The 15,957-nt window shown below is 41.1% G+C and overlaps 1 protein-coding gene and 1 long non-coding RNA gene across 3 annotated transcripts in view; one reads left to right on the top strand and one right to left on the bottom strand.

The window, feature by feature from the left end:
* The window catches only part of SYNPO2 (synaptopodin 2), a 77,111-nt gene that overhangs the window by 26,781 nt on the left and 34,373 nt on the right, over positions 1 to 15,957 (top strand). The window lies entirely within an intron of this gene.
* Positions 1 to 15,957, bottom strand: part of LOC116786353 — a 34,793-nt gene that overhangs the window by 17,947 nt on the left and 889 nt on the right. Inside the window, exons 2-3 of the long non-coding RNA XR_004356888.1 lie at positions 9,524 to 9,606; positions 7,494 to 7,637 (exon numbers count right to left, since the gene is read on the bottom strand). This is a non-coding gene — a long non-coding RNA (uncharacterized LOC116786353). The remainder of the gene's footprint in view (positions 1 to 7,493; positions 7,638 to 9,523; positions 9,607 to 15,957) is intronic.

The raw sequence follows: 15,957 nt of genomic DNA, 5'->3' as shown, positions 1-15,957 counted from the left end.
TATTAATAACATCCTTTGTAAAAAAAAAGAAAAAAAAATCCAGCCTATGAGGCATATGGGATTGCAGTGACTCTAAGTTTATACTTTAGTTTATACTTTAGGGTAATGCTCTCTAAAGACTCTTTGAACATTTCATTGCTTGGCTTTTGTACAGTAAGTGTGCTGTGAGATTTCAGGCTGACCTTTAGCTTTTGGAAATCCCTGAGCCTGTGCTTGCAGAACAAGCCTGTTTCAACTAAACAGAAGAAGGAAAAACAGCAAGGAATGTTTTGTTATGGGGTAGGCTAATTTCTTTTAAACAAAGGAAACATTGCTGATTCAACAAAATATGGCTAAAGATGCCTTAAGTGGAAAGTAAGGGAAATTTTTGGTCTGGTGAGGAAAATTCAAGAAAAGGGACATGAGATAGAAATAATAAAACCTGCCTTTTGCCCTTTGATCACCTCCTTATCTGTAGGGAGACGTGTACCAATGTCCTAATCAATATTCACCTAATCTAAGCTCCTTCTTAGGAAAAAAACCCAACAAACTCCAGCTAAGAATTGTTGTATTAAGAGTGAGCAAGCTCAATCCTCTTTTAAGTTCTCAGAAGTCTACTTAAAACACTGCTAAGATTAGAATGTTGTCCTTTTTAATTCATCACGACCCCGATAGCTTAGGCTGAGACAATCCCAGTGGTTTTCAGACCCACTTTTCCCAGCAGACTGCTTTAAGGGACTTTTATACTGGGAAATATAACTAATGTCTTGTTTGTTCTCATATCTGGCTGGGGACAGCAGAGTTCCAAAAGAAATACAAGAGTTATTTGTTTATGTTAAGATAAAGCCCTGCTGTAAGATGTCATCTCATTTATGATTTCTCCCACAAATTTAGTTCACTCAGAACCAGATGCTTCTTATTCAGAGTGATTAATTGTAAGAAAACGTCTTAATATCTGGGTTTAAGGTTTCTCACTTCATTTCATTTGAGTGTGAAACCAGACAGGAATGAGGTGCAGAGAAAAAAATATTGTTCCAGAAGAAAATGGAATAATTTTTCACTTCACGACCTGAAGAACTCTCAGCTCTCCTAAGCACAATACTGTAGGGTTGTCAAAACTGGTTTGAACTTCTCATATTTCCTTTGGATATTACTGAAATAGTTTGTAAGTAAAAATTATTAATGCTTTGAATGGAAAAGTTGAGTTACAGAAAAATGAGAAGCGGGAGTATAGAAGAAAGAAGTGTTAGGGCCTTAGCAGTAACAGTCAGAAGGAGCAAGCTCCAGTGCCTGGTGTGTGTGTATGTTCAATTTAGTTGATGATTTCCTTATCTTCCTCAGCATGTGAATTTGAGCAGATGAACCATATGACAGCTGTGTAATCCATACAGCAAAGCATGCTTCCAGGTAATCCCTCTTTTTGTAATGGACCATAAAGCAAGGAATAATTCAGGACAATCATCAAGCAAGGGGATTCTCTGATAAGAACAGGTCATTAGGATCTTCTCAAGGTGATACCACTGAAGACAAAGCTACTATCATGCCCAGAGGGAGAGAAGAAATTGCTTAGAAAGGAAACAAAAAAATAAAAAACCCCTGCTGTCAGAAAATGGCCAGGAAATGGAGTTTCCATTCCACTACTTTTTTTAGGTGAATCTTCAAGTGTTAGTAGTTTCAGTTTTCATGCAGCATGTTTGAAACTTCTGCAGCTTTTGTAGTGACAACTTACACAATTAAGCTAACTTCACCTAAGTAAGTTAGTCATTGAAGTAACCTTGATTTCTGCTTTTTTACAAGAGACTTTGAGATAATGACAAATATCCAGCTGGACTACAAGCAAGTATTAATAGATAGTGTCTGATGCCTTGTAAGAATGTATCTTGCATGTTGCAAACCCTCCCCCTTCCTTGTTGTCATATCCTATACTTCTCCTAAATACCCAGATTCTGTTACCTTTCCCTTAAGGAAAATCTGGAGAACAGATCTGTATGAAGCACAAATCTCTACGTTAGTCCTAATTAATTGTAGGTAATGAATTTATCATTTCCTGGTCCACATGTACCTGTATATACTTGAGGGGCAGTACACAACATCCCCATACTGATTCCTCAGAGCTGAAGCTATAGTTTTTACATACCCAATGACTACCTACAAGTCATTGCTCTTTCAGAAAAAGTTGTGCCAATTGGGTACTAGACAACCTAAAGAGGAAGCCAGCACTGCTGCTGTGACACAGAGCTTCTCAGAGCAAGGCTAGATGCAGTCATTGATCCAGTGAATAGACAGCAGTGCTAAATCAAATAGTTAATTGCCTTACATTACCCATGCTGGGAATTGTTTTGGTTTCTCACATCTCAGTGCATAAATACAGTAACAAGAAGAGACTTCCCTAAAGGTGTTTTTGTGTGTGTGTGTGTGTGCCTGTTTCCTCCTCAATATTTCAGTCCTGATCTGCTCTTCCAGTGTGCAGGGCCTCTTCCATACAGATGACTCATAATGAAGCATTCTCCAAATGCAAGGTGAATAAGTATCTGCAGGGGATTTAGGCTGACATCAAAGTCATCCCAGATCCTCTATATTGGATATGAACTTGGGGCAGGAAAGAAATGAAGCACTTGTTCACTGAATCATTCAGACACTCAGCCATACTTCAGAAGGTAATTACACTCCCAACAGCAAAAGTGAGCCGAAATCAATTTTGCCAGATGAGTCCAGATGAAAGGTATGATAAAGGCACTGGGAGCTATAGGACTCTTAGTTTCCATAACCAGACCTTGTTACAGTCACCATCAGGCTTTCTAATGGAGTGGAGTAATCCTTTCAAGGTGATTGAGGAATCCTGTCTAGCACAGACTACAGCTTCTTGCACTGACCCAAAATGAATGGGAGAGATCACACAATAGACTCTCTCTGTGGCTGCTGCCCTCTTGTGTAAAATCAGTCTGGGCCTTATGCAGTCTCAGTTCTGTGCTGAGTTACTCTAGAAAGAAATGCATTTATCTTCTGTTAAGCTATTATTTTTCAGACACAGGGGCAAAGTGGCCCTGTGTTTTTAAGGATGCGTGTCACAGTCACTCTCTCAAAAATAAGATGAAACAAAGCTGCGTTTGGAGTACGGTTAAGACATGTTTGTATGGGCCTTTTCACTTACTGTGGCAGCTACGGATTCAGTCGGGTCCTGTAGACTGGGCTCCTGGCTGGCTTTTCTCCTTTCCCACAAGGTCATTTAGATAGCTTCCAGCACTCACCACGGATGTGTGGGGCTGCTTGTGCCTTGAGAGTTGCTTACTCCACTGATTTGAACCCTATCTACCAACAGCACTGATGACCTCTTGCAATTGGACTTTGTCAAAACCTAAGTCTTCATGAATTAGGACTTGTAGCCAGAGCAAAACTTCACTCAAGCACCACTGAAAACCAGCTTCTAGCCCTGAGGATTAAATCAACCTAGGCAATTCCTGACAGAAATTTGCTTAAACTCATCTAAAATAGTCCAGTGAAGAGGCTTCCAGGACCCCTAATTTATCAAAGCCTTTCCTCAGCCTCAGAACCACTGAATATGTAAGCTTAAATTTTCTTTGCTGCAAGTTGATTTCTTGCTGTCTGAAGCCTACAAACAAGAACAAACAATTTTACTGCCTTCTGTATAACAGCTTCCTGCTGGGAAGAGGTTAAGTCCTCCTTCCCATGTCTATAGTTGTTTTTTTGTGGGCTTTTTTTTCCACAAGAGAAAGACTGAATACAGTAAATTCCTCCCCAGCTTCCTCATAGGTCATGCTTTCTAACTCCTTTACCATACTTACTGATCTGCTTTGGGCCCTTTCCAATTTGCCCACATCTCTCTGAGCTTGACAGAGCGCTCACAGCGCCAAGTAAAGATGAATAATTACCTCCCAGGTCCTACGGATTGAGCCGTCCCATTAATATGGCCCAGGATCACGTTTCCCTCTGTCCTTAAGGAAAAAAACCCCAAACACACAAGACCCTACCACCTACCTCCTGCCCCAGGCTTCCTTTATTTAGTTTAGAAACACATTAAACACCCTCCACATCCTTTGCAGCTGAAGTGGTGTCGGTAAGACACCCCTTGTTTTTATAAATTCCATTTTCCAAGTGGAAATTCGCATTACTCCAACAAATTATATAATCCACTTTTTGTCTTGCGCTTTCCAGATCATTCTGAATGTGGCTCTTTTGTAATGCCAACAATCACAGCCTGTGGGCTCTCATTAGTAATTTTATGTGTATACTCTTGTTTTACTGAAGGATTAATGAAAAAAGTCATAGAAGGGGATCCATGACATAAGGCTATAATACTGCTGGGATGTAGAATGTGACTTTTTTTAAAAAAAATACCATTTTCTAAAGGATCTAACCCTGCAAAGTCAGACAATAATGATAAATGCCTTCAAAGGCTTGTAAGAAAATTCCTTCCCTGGTGTCTCTGAGTACAACATTAATAGTGTTCCTATCAAAGATAGACTCTTCTTGCAATAAAGTGTGGTATGTTTTGTGTAAGGAAATAAAGAAACTCACAGGAGACCTGTCATTAATGATAACAGCCAACTTTCAATCTCGTGGGGATATTTTCCTGCCTAGAGAGATTTGGTGAAAATTCTTATGTCCCCACATCAAATAATGTGTGAGAAGACAGAGAGTGACAAAAATTGCTCTATGGGAATGGCCTTAGTGAGGAACAAAAAAAAAAAAAGATAAAATATCCCTATCTCCCTATCTCAGGCAGATCAAACTTCTGATTCATACTGTTAGCCTAAAGGGTCTGTAAAAATGTATTAAGAAATGTGAAAACGGTACTGAAGAATTCACAACACTTTTAATGTGCATTATGAATGTGCCATACCTCCCTCAGAAATTATTTTAGTTACGGCTTTTAATAAAGCTGCCTGAATATTTCACATTGAATGACTCCTCTTTGGAAAACTGAGTTTTAAAGTCAGGAGCTTTGGGGAGCTTTTGAGAAAGAGTCACAAGCTTTCTTGGCTTTTTAGTTGATTGGACTTTGGTTGGGTGGGGGTTTTTTAACACCCTCAGCCTAACTAGACAGGTCTTGGTGTTCATATTTCATGTCTGTCAAAAAATATTCAGACATGTAAAACTACAAAAAAAGCCACACAGAACTGTAGCTGCAAATAGTATTTTTTTTGTGTCCCTGGTACTCCTTTCACTGAGTTTTAATTTTGGTCTTATGTCCTTTTCTTTTTCGCTTGGCCTTGTTTCTCTGCTCCCTTTTTACAACATATCAAGACAACAACATATGCAGGGCAGCAAATAGTACTCTGGTCTGCAAGTAACAGTTATGTACAAAATAATCCCAGTTTATCTAATTGTGCCTGTATTGGGTCTATTAAATAAAAATAATCATCATGATATCTATAAAGACCTGTACTTTATTTTGTGTGTACCCTACAGTGGCCACTTCTGGTAGGGAATTACTTCAGAAGTCATTCTGAGTCATTGTAAGGGAAGAGAATAATTATTTTTCTATGATCAGACATTTTCACTTTTCTGAGTAGTGGATTCACTGCCCTCTACTGCTTGAGATGAGCACAGAGCCATTTGGGAACTGCTTAACTTCCCCCAACAAGCCAACTCTAATACAGCCTGACTTGGAAAACCTGTAATCAGAAAATAGCAGTCTCATCTGCCACGGAGAACTAAACTTTGTACTGGTAGTAAAGCTTTCCATTAAAATAACGTGGAATTACAGTGAAGGTCTTTGTTATTATCTCATTAAGGTAAAACTGCTTTGTACAAAGGGCACAGCATGTGTGTGCACCTATTCAACAGGAGTGAAAAAAATCAGGAATTATCAAGACAGACAGATCGAATTCCACCATCCTACTTTTAATACATAATCTATCTTGTTCACAGAGATATTTGGGCTTTCTGGTGGTGATCAGCATGATACATAAACCCAGGTTTTAAAAGTGCAAGCAGCTTTTCAACTGTGCTTAGTGTACAGGGGGATTTTCAGCACAGCATAGACTGTACTGAAAGAAAACCCCTGTGACTTGCTTATAAATAATTCATGTATTTAAGATATAGTATCACAATATAATGGTACTTAGTTCACTGAGCTCATGAGAAGCACAACAACAGGAACAGGGGGAGTAACAAGGTGAAAATGGGAAGGATATTTTTATCTCCAGATAGCAGCTGGTGACAATATCATCACGCCCATTCCAACGGCGTAATTCCACATGGCAAATATGCAAATCCCAATTCAACAGCTTGCTGAGCACTTCTCACTCTGTTCAAAATACACAAGTAGTGTCACACTGCAGCTTCAGATGCTCTGGGGATTGCAGAGACTTGCCAAGAGAAACTGCTGAGGAAGAGAGGCAGCTAACACCAGCCCATTGATAATCCTCAGCAAGTACTCTACACTGAGGGCTGCTTTTGTGCATTTCTTGTAAGAACAGATTTCTGATGTACAGTTTTCTTTGAAGGAGTATGACCCCCACATTAAAAAGAAAAGAATGGTTGCCGTACTTCAAAACAACCACCAACTTTATAAAGTTAGAGATAGCAGTTAAGCTAGTCAAAGTACAATTTTAATAGTGTCAGCTACATTTTCATATGTATGATTTATGATAATACCATAAAATCCTTATCATATTTTTTCTATATCACAGGAAAGCAAGAATAATAGGGTAGAAGACAAAAAAAAAATCCCACATTTACCCAGTGTTCTTTATATATGTTGTTCACACATCTAGTTTTAATGACAAACATGTATGATCATATGCAACCACATATTACTTAGAATTACTTAATTACTTGGAATTACTTAACAGAAAAATAATTACTTAGCATTTTCCCTCAATCTCATTTCTTTTACCCAGTTCTTTACTTCTTGCTTGGGCACTCAGAACAAGTATTATGCCAAATATGTTTCTAAAACAGCTACAGGGAAGGACTCCGGGATTAGTAAGATGTTTACAAATATTTTGGAAATTAGTGGCTTTTCAAAGAAATCTTTATCCTTAACTAAATTCAGGCTTGCACAATCACATACACACAATACAGCTGGTTTTTGTAATATTGTGCATTTTGTGCTGCTGAGTGAACCTTCAGCTAGTCAGAGGAGGCCTGAGGAAATGATTGTACAGTGACAATTTACAGACTGCTGGTGTCTGTTTACAGCACAATGGTGTTGCTTAATCCTATTTGTCTCCTGCAGCAGCATTTCAGTAAGAAGATGCTGCTTTTTTTCTTAAAGAAGAGCTTGGTCTCACTACATTATTTAAAGACTTTTTAATATGCAGAATATGTTATTGTCCAACATGACTGGAAACTACTGTGCACAGAAAACAGAAGCTTGCTTATCTAGAGGGGCATGAGAGACAGATATTGGCATAAAGCTAAAAAAATATTTGCAGGGTCAGTTTCTAATGGGATTCATCAAAATGTTGAAGTTACTATAAAATACGAGATTGCAAATGGAATAGAAATATAAGCCAATTTAAATGATCAAATATCCTTGTACTAACCATTTTATATGTTCAATTGATGAGGACTAAAATTTCAGGTCTGATGTCATGTCTCCTTGGTTTTCAGCTCTTTAAACTGTTTTCTTCAACATACCCAGCCAATGCAGCAGGAGAAGCTCAAGTGATGCAGGATTTTATACCTTGCTGTAAACAAACAAAAAAGAGTTTTTACCTTAGTTAAGACTTCCCTTTCTCAGGTCCAAAAGTTAACTTTGGAGCTTACAGTCCTTTATTATTGCCTTGGACTAGGCATTTGTATAATAATGTATTTGTATTTACATTTTTACAAATGGAAACACTATGTAATAGATTTATGTCATTATTCAACAGTTAGTGTTGATCACATAGAAACTTTTATTTATTTAGCAGTTAGCAGTTCTAATCTCCCTCTGAACAACAGGTAACAAAATGAAAACAAGTTCAAGTGCAGAACAGTACCTTAAAAGTAGAGCACGAAACTTTCAGTGGAAATCACACTGAGGAAGATAACTGAGAATACATTAAGACAACTGACTGACCAGGTGTATGCACATTTTAAGAAGCCTTTTCAATATCCTAAAATTGCCAGGTGTATCAATAAAAATGAGAAGGAAAAGGTTCATTGCCATCTGAACGTGTAGCCAGCAAAAGCCAGAATTAAGCACTAAACCCTCAACCAGTTGCTTGTTCGGGAAACAGTGTGGGGATTTGTTTAATCCCAGAAGGAAACTGTCCAGGAACTGTGGAAAGGCAGCCCGGGATTCCTGCCCGGAGACAGCTGTGAGGGGGATCGAGTGAGGACCGCGCCTTCGCGGCAGGGTACAGCGGCACACTGGGCACATTTGGGAAGGAAGAGGAGACTGCCAGGGGGACACTCCTCGGGGGCTTCCTCCGTGAGACCAGGGGAGGTGCGGAGGCCCCTCAGAGGGGAGAGGGACAGGACAGTTTCGACTCCTGCGACGGGTGAGGGGCTGGTCCGTGTGGAGCCGCTCCAGGAGTGAACATGACAGTAACGAAAGGCCTTTAGCAGAACCATATTGCAGACTTATGGCCACATTCCCTAAGTTTACAATAAATAATCCCTCACGGTGATTCTCGCACTGATGCGGTCGCCGGTCCGCCCTCAGAGCCGGCCGCCAGGGGGCAGCGCGGAGCTGCGCAAAGGCGCGGGAAGCGGATACAGCCGCACCCCCCTCATCCCCATCCCTCAGATAATTCCCTGAACCTCGGCACAGAAAATGCCCCCAGTGCCAGCACCGCCAGCCGGCTGCTCCCTCCCTGCCCTCTATTCAAAATACAGTTAGTACGTAACGCTGATTTCACCAATAACTCTGCGAAAAGTACCCGTGTGCACAGCAGTTTGTCCGGAGTGGTACTTCCCCCAGCATACTTGAACGGCTTCTCATAGTGTTAATAAGAAGCCAGCACTAGTATGCCAGTGTATTCCAAAGCATTCTAAAGGCACGTCTCAGCATCAATAATTTTATTTCTTCTGAATAACAAATGTCAAAGTAGAGAGTGTTATTCTTCCTGCTATTCCTGGCTCAGGGCACCGGGTGGATGAAGGAATTTCCCTAGCTCAAGCTATTCAGCCATTGCTGCCTATGCTTCTGCTTTGCCACCAGCCAGTGCGCCCTGTCTTACCTTCTGCACAGTGCAAGACTGCTGTCTTTCCTTATGTTACTGGAATGAAGTGATCGCTTCCAGTTGCTATGTTTTTTCACCCCTCGTTCAGACGGTGTAGCTGTTCCCAATTTTACTCACCTGAAGCCAAACAGGTTATGTCACAGCTAGATGGACAATATAAAAGCAGAACTAGAACCCAAGGCAAGTTAAGACCAGCATCAGTTGGCCCTGATGAGGACAAACACCAGTCCTGTCTCTAATTCAGAATTTATTGCAGGAGCTGTGTCAGAGTACAGCAGAAGTGGACCTAATTAGAAGTGTCCCTAATTTAGCTCTGTTACCTCATCTAGCCCTTACTTAAGCAAAATCATATTGGCCCCAACTGCTGTGCCAACATTGGCAACAGCTGCTAAAACCAGTGTTACCTGGGCTGCCTCCGAAAGTCCAGAAAGTCTCCCATGCTTCATAGATATATTATCCACTGAAAGCCAAACAGTTCCTCTTAAAACTGCAGGAGAAATGACATAGAGTAAGTTAATTGAGAACACAGGTTTAAACAATTCTGTTCAGACATTTTTCCTACCTATAAATAAAAGATTAAGAGCAATGGAGTTATGTGTTTGCTGGATGGTTCTATCTGAGGAAAAAATAGGCTTTAGAAGGCTTCCCAGCAAAGCCAGCACTTCAGATACCATTCCATTTTTCTGCTGTGAACTGTGACTACTATTCTTAGCCCACCTGACTACTGTCTCTGATGGCTTTTCTGCAGCACCCGTTCAGTTTAGGCGCACTTTGTACTCAGGTTAACTAATAAAACTGTAGCTGTAAAGGCTGAATCCGTAACATCAAGTTTCCCCTAGTTTCCCCACGAAGGACATGATAGTTATTTGTTGGGTTTTCCTGGTGTTGTCACGTGTTTAGCATACCAAGTTGTCTTTTGGCACCAACTGTGCTTGGAACTATCTCCTCTCTCTTGCATCATCACTTGTGATCAAGAGCCTTCTCTGACATTTTTAATGGCTAAAGCACTTGTTTCAAGAAGTTGAGAGAAATTAGAACATTGAAAGCCAAATACTGGGTCATCAGTTTTTATCCCAGTTCCCTCTCACCCACAAAAGACATCCAAGTCACAGTATCTTTGTGTTTTCCACTTTTATACAGAGTTTTTCTTCCTCACTGAGTAACAAATATTCTCACCTACTGCAAAAAAGTAATGGTCTCCCCAGCACAGCCTTATATAGCTCTTTGAGTAGAATCTCTCTCTAAAAATAGAAATCTCTTTGACATTGAAGCTCCAGGCAGCATGGAAGCTGTTGCATTTCAAGCTGAAGCTTTTGGAAAGCGTGCTCTGTATTTCCTTTACAAGTGTCCCACAAATGTGCAAAATGCACGGCCTGTCCTGTCATGAACTTTGAGTAAATGAGATTTTGTTTGCAGCCAGTGCTGTTGCAGCAATAGCTTCTTAGAAATAAGTAATAAAAAAAGAATGCAGCACTGGCAAAAGGTGCTGGATTTACAGCTCTGCAAAAATAACACCCTTTCTTTTCCCCCCTGCCCCCAGACTGCCTGACTGGGAAAGACAGCCTGAGTTAAGCCCAGCACTTGCACTGAGGACAGGACAGATGAAACCAAGCAAACACATATCTCACACATCAGGGTAGCAGTTTTTTCAGTTCTCAGGCAGACATTCCTCTTGGGAATACACAGAAAGGAAAGGGCAGGTGGAACAGAAATCCTCTTGGTCCAGCTTTTGAAGATGTTGACAACTTGCTCTTACTAAAGCCAGTAACAGAACAAGCCAATTCTGCCAGTGTGCCTGAATTGGAGACTGTAAGGATAGGAGCTGTAATTCTTCAGAACACTAAGTCCGGGAGCATTAAACAGAGCTCAGCACCTTTGTGTCGGACTTGCTCAGACACGACTGTACAAAGATAACAGTTGGACCATTCACATGAGATCCAGAAATCTGGCTTAACTTCCACAGTTACTGTCAGAGTAAAACAGCATTTCCTCAATGTTCTGACTACTGCTATCTATTTTTCATGCCAAAAAAAGTTCTTCTTCCAGCACTGTAATATTCCCCTGGCAGCATATTTAATATGAATTTGAAAGTGCTGATATTTTCAAATTAAGACATACAAGTGAGTAGTGATAGTAAAATCCAAACGAGGAGATGGGGATATGATTTTAGCCTGCCTTGAGAAAGATTCATTCTGCCTTCAGTTCCAGGCCAAGTCTTATGCTCCACTTGTCAGATACTTAATTTTTACTCTGGTTGGCCCCACACTGGAATTCTGATACACAACCTTACACAGTATTTTATTTAAGAGCTGAAAGGAGCTCATGAATACTAATCTCCATGTCAATGGGTTGCCTACACAAGAAAGGAGTGAGGGGGTGATAGAGTGATCTTTGCTATAGAGACACTTATTCCTATATATTTTATAATTATCTTCAGGGAAAGACATTTCAGATTAATCCACTGAAAAAGAAGGAAGAGTTTTATGTGATGGTTTGCATCAATTTAACTATGACCATTTTAAAGCTTGATAAAACTAAAATTAGGTAAATTCTGGATATATTCTGGAAAAAAAATGGAGGCCGATGATTAAGGGCTTTAATTGTTTGATTAAAAGCACAAGTTGAAAAACCTGCTCAGTGTTGTTATCAGGCAAGTGGCAAAGCCCACAGAGGGAATGCTTTTGTCTCTTAATTCCCTGGAGATTTTGGAAACATCTCTCAAGAGTCTCAAGTCACCATTTCCTCCAACATTAGGGCCTCCAGCACAAGTACAGAAACCTTGTTTCCTCTTCTGGGAGGAGAAGTAGACCACGGACCTCCCTCGGCAGGCTTGGATACCCTTGGTGTACACCCACCCTCTGAGCCATCATTGCTCCTTTCCTGGAGCTTTGCTTGAGCCACCAGGGAGAGGTGGGGCTGACGAACATCCAAATTCCCTGATGAGTCACAAAACAGGAGCTGTCCAGGACAGCAGCCAGGCAACACTGGAAGGCCTCTACACGAACCTACGTGTTGGCGCTCACAAAACGTTCACCCGGTTTGGCAGAGCTTTCCTTTCTGAACACCAAGATGGGCTGGCCTGAGATCGCCCTCAGTTTTAAAAGGTTGTTTCAAAACATCACACCCTAAGCATGAGGGATGCTAAGGGAATTTGCCAGGTGAAATCCTGGTAAGTACAGCTACCAGCTCTCACAGAGGACCATTTTCTTTAGTTTGATAAACAGTATTTTTATTTAATTGAACAGTCCAGCAATCAGAGCTGGAACTCAGTCCCCGTACTGAGCTCTCAGCTGCGTTCAGGCCACTCTTTGATTCATACTTCTCCAATGACTTGTAATTCTGTGCTTTCCTTTGAAGATTATTAGGCATTGGGCACTTTCCTTGTGCATAACACAATAACTGTTTAATGCATATTATCTAGATGTCGCATTTACCAGATGCTCACGTTATTTGGTTTCTTTGAACAATCTGTCCCATTTGTGCTAGAGCAGTCCCCAAAGTCCCCCTACCCTGTAATCTGAGACCTGGCCCCGTTGTGCTGAGCATTGCACACACAGGAACTCTCACAATAAACACAGTGCCACTGCTTTCTCCACTGGGAGTGAGGCAAAGCTTCCAGTTACCTCTTCATGATCCTGCTGGTGTTGACTGAACTGCTGCCTCAGCAGTGAGGCAAGTAGCAAGAAATACATCACTGGGCACACATTTCAGGATAACCTTGACATCATTGCCAGTGATAGCTCCAGCCCTCGCTGAAACAGAAGCCTGCAAGACGGCATTTGCTCCTTCTTGCTGCCTTTGCTATTCCTTGTGGGTGGGTGATCATATGCCATGCCTGTGTATTTGCAAGCTCATGACATAATGTTAAGGGATTGTCATAAACAATACCATTTCGGGGAATGGACTGGGGAGGCCGAACATTTCAACTGTCACTGGAGTAGTTTTGCTTTAAGGATTAAATGTGTTGTCTCAAATCCAGATTTGTAATGAGAACCCTCCTGCCTTTCCCTCTCTGCCTGCTCCCTGTGGCCCCTACTTCAGGAGAATGTGGGCAGATGACCAATGGAGTGAAAATGAGACAGGGGAGTCACACAGGACAGAGTAATTGATACAGGATATGAAGGTAGGAATGAGTGGATTTGACAAAGTAGCTACACTAGCAGCTGAGTGGCTCCTTTGCCTGCTAGTAGGATGGATTCGTAGCCTGTATGTCAGTAATTAAGAAGTCAGTCATCCCCCCCACTCCCACCACCTCAAAAAACCCTCACACCCCTTATGTCCCTCCCCAAATGTTGCTTAATCTGAAAGGCAGGTCACAAGCCAAAGTTTCAAATTACACAAACATACTTAGGACTAAACTGAGGAAAGTACAAAGACCTCCAGCAAACTCTTTTTCTACTTTTCCCCCCGTTTTTAAGAAACTGAAGGCTTTAGTTACTTCCATCTGCTGCTTTCTACCAGCAGCCACAAGTCCAGGCTAGAAATGTTGTTCTCTTTGTGACAGTGTGCACATACCCCATCATTCTCTTAGCACCACCATAAGATATGTATTTCAGATGGCAGTTCTCGCTTTTTACCCTTCATTTACCTGTCCTTTGATTGCAATTTTGGTATGAGAAATGTGCCACTTTTTCTACTGGAAACACCTAGTGCATGGTCTTAGGACCATACTAAAAGTGCAAGCATAGAGCAGTTCCACTGCTGTATCAGTGACAAGAGCTCAGCCCAAGGTTAGGCAGTGGATATTCTTATCACAAGAACTGTCTATTGTAGCACTTCACATGTTGCCTTCAACTGTTCAGTAGCAGATAATACAGACATTTTAATTCTCTATTTAGTCTCCCTTAACCTTATCATCACAGAAAGTCTATTCTCCAGGCCATAAGCTATACTGTAGTTAAAGACTTTTGATGCTACTGAAGCACTCAGTAGAGATGCATCACTTTCTCAATCTCAAAGAAGTGTTGACAATTCAATTATCTCTCTGCACAGGGGGGCAGTGGGAAAGAAAAAATGAAGTGTAACTACAGTGTTCATGGAGAGATCAAAGTTGGTTAGAATTTGAAAATAAGCCAGGAAGCATAGAGCCAGGGCAAGAGGGCAAGAAGGAAAGGGGAATGGAAATGGAGCAGACAATGCATAGCCACCCTACTGAAAGGCAATGGCATCATTCCTCTCCTTGCCACACGTTCCCTAATTCACAGGTAAAAAAGTCAATCAGCACACCATTTTAGTTCTGACACATCAACAAGCACGTGGCAGTACACCCCAAGAAAAGGATAATCCAGACCCAGGCTATGCACTGGCTGTGCCATACAAAATGAACAACAGACTTTTAAGTGCTGCACACCCGAGCTCACTATTGGGAAATCTGCTGCGCCGCCAGCATACCAGATCAATATTTCAGAGGTCATTATCTCATCCCTTCTTCAGCTGCTGACTTTGGATTGCTGCCAGAAAAAGGCAACCACTAGAAAGATGATACACTAGTACATTAGGCAAGGCTTTGGGGAATTTGAGCAGGCTTTTCTTTTCAACAAGACCACGCTGCTCTCTGGTTCCAAACGGCACAAGTGCTCCGTCAATATATAAATGGTCAAACAGGTTCTCCAGCCCTCCCACACCAGCATGTACAAGACAAACTGTATTTGTCAAATAGACTGTGAAGAGAACTGAACCTTTATATAAATACTCCTCACATTGTGGGAAGGAGGAGACAACAGCCTCCAAGCTGAAGCAGAATAAAGAAGTGGGATTTCACATGTACAGTGTGATGGAAGGACTAACAGGAGACAGAGTTGAACAACAAGCAAACCAATAACTAGATGGTACCATCTCCACTCTGCAAGAATGTCCCATGAGCTTTTACATGAGCAAACCATGACTGAAGCCCTGCTTTAGTTTTGAGTTGGTAAGCAAAGCCAGAACCTTTGCAATTGGACCAGTGGATTTTAAAGTTAAAAAGTACCTTTGCTTTATATGGCTTAGCATCCTGTATCTCATATTTGGTCATGAACTACTATAATATTATACCACTGTTCAACTTTTCTAATGATGGTCTTTGTGGTAATGGCAGCACTCCCATCTACTCAGGCAGTAATATTCTATCTCCCCTTCTACAAAGACTTTTTGAACATATTTGCTCTTTTCTCCTTTGATTTCTGTTATACTTTCTCATAACCCATTTAGAAATATTAGTTTTACAGACAGACATGAAAGCCATCTCTACAACAGTGGATGTCTCTAGGAGCTTTCCCTTAAGACCAGAGGGAGAAAAGAGTGTGCTGAACTACCCAATTCCCAATATCATTATCCTGCTACTTGGGAAGAATTTGGTGACAGGAAATATTGTGTGCTTACCTTGAAGCCAAAGATACTTCATTATTCAAAGCTTCCTCTCAGGAAAAGCATTTGGGAGATAGCTTAGAAGCATCTTTGTTTAACCCAGTTAATTAACAGACATTTGCATGGTCTCACTAGTCTTACTGTGTAAATCCTACACAAACTCCCCGAAGAAGGGGACACAGAGACTTTAAGGTAAAACACAGAAAACTGCATTTTGCAATACTCGTACCATCTGTATTTATACTATCTCTATTTATAGTAGCCAAAGTCACAGCACTTGAGCTTTAGCATCTGACATGCTCTGGGGCAAGGCTCCTTGTTGCATTCCCATCCATTCGGAGGAGCTGGGAGGGCTTGGATCTCACACTCCTGGTGAATTTGCCCTGTCTGAAGGTTTTAAATTGTGGCTTTTATGCTGACTGATTCTGAAGGAAAGTAGCTTATCTGTTGGAGAAATTCAGTATAGACAGGATGGCAACTGGAATCAGCATGA

Source organism: Chiroxiphia lanceolata, chromosome 4 (genome assembly GCF_009829145.1).
Source record: "Chiroxiphia lanceolata isolate bChiLan1 chromosome 4, bChiLan1.pri, whole genome shotgun sequence".
NCBI classification, from domain to species: domain Eukaryota; kingdom Metazoa; phylum Chordata; class Aves; order Passeriformes; family Pipridae; genus Chiroxiphia; species Chiroxiphia lanceolata.
This window is presented reverse-complemented; position numbering and strand designations above follow the sequence as displayed.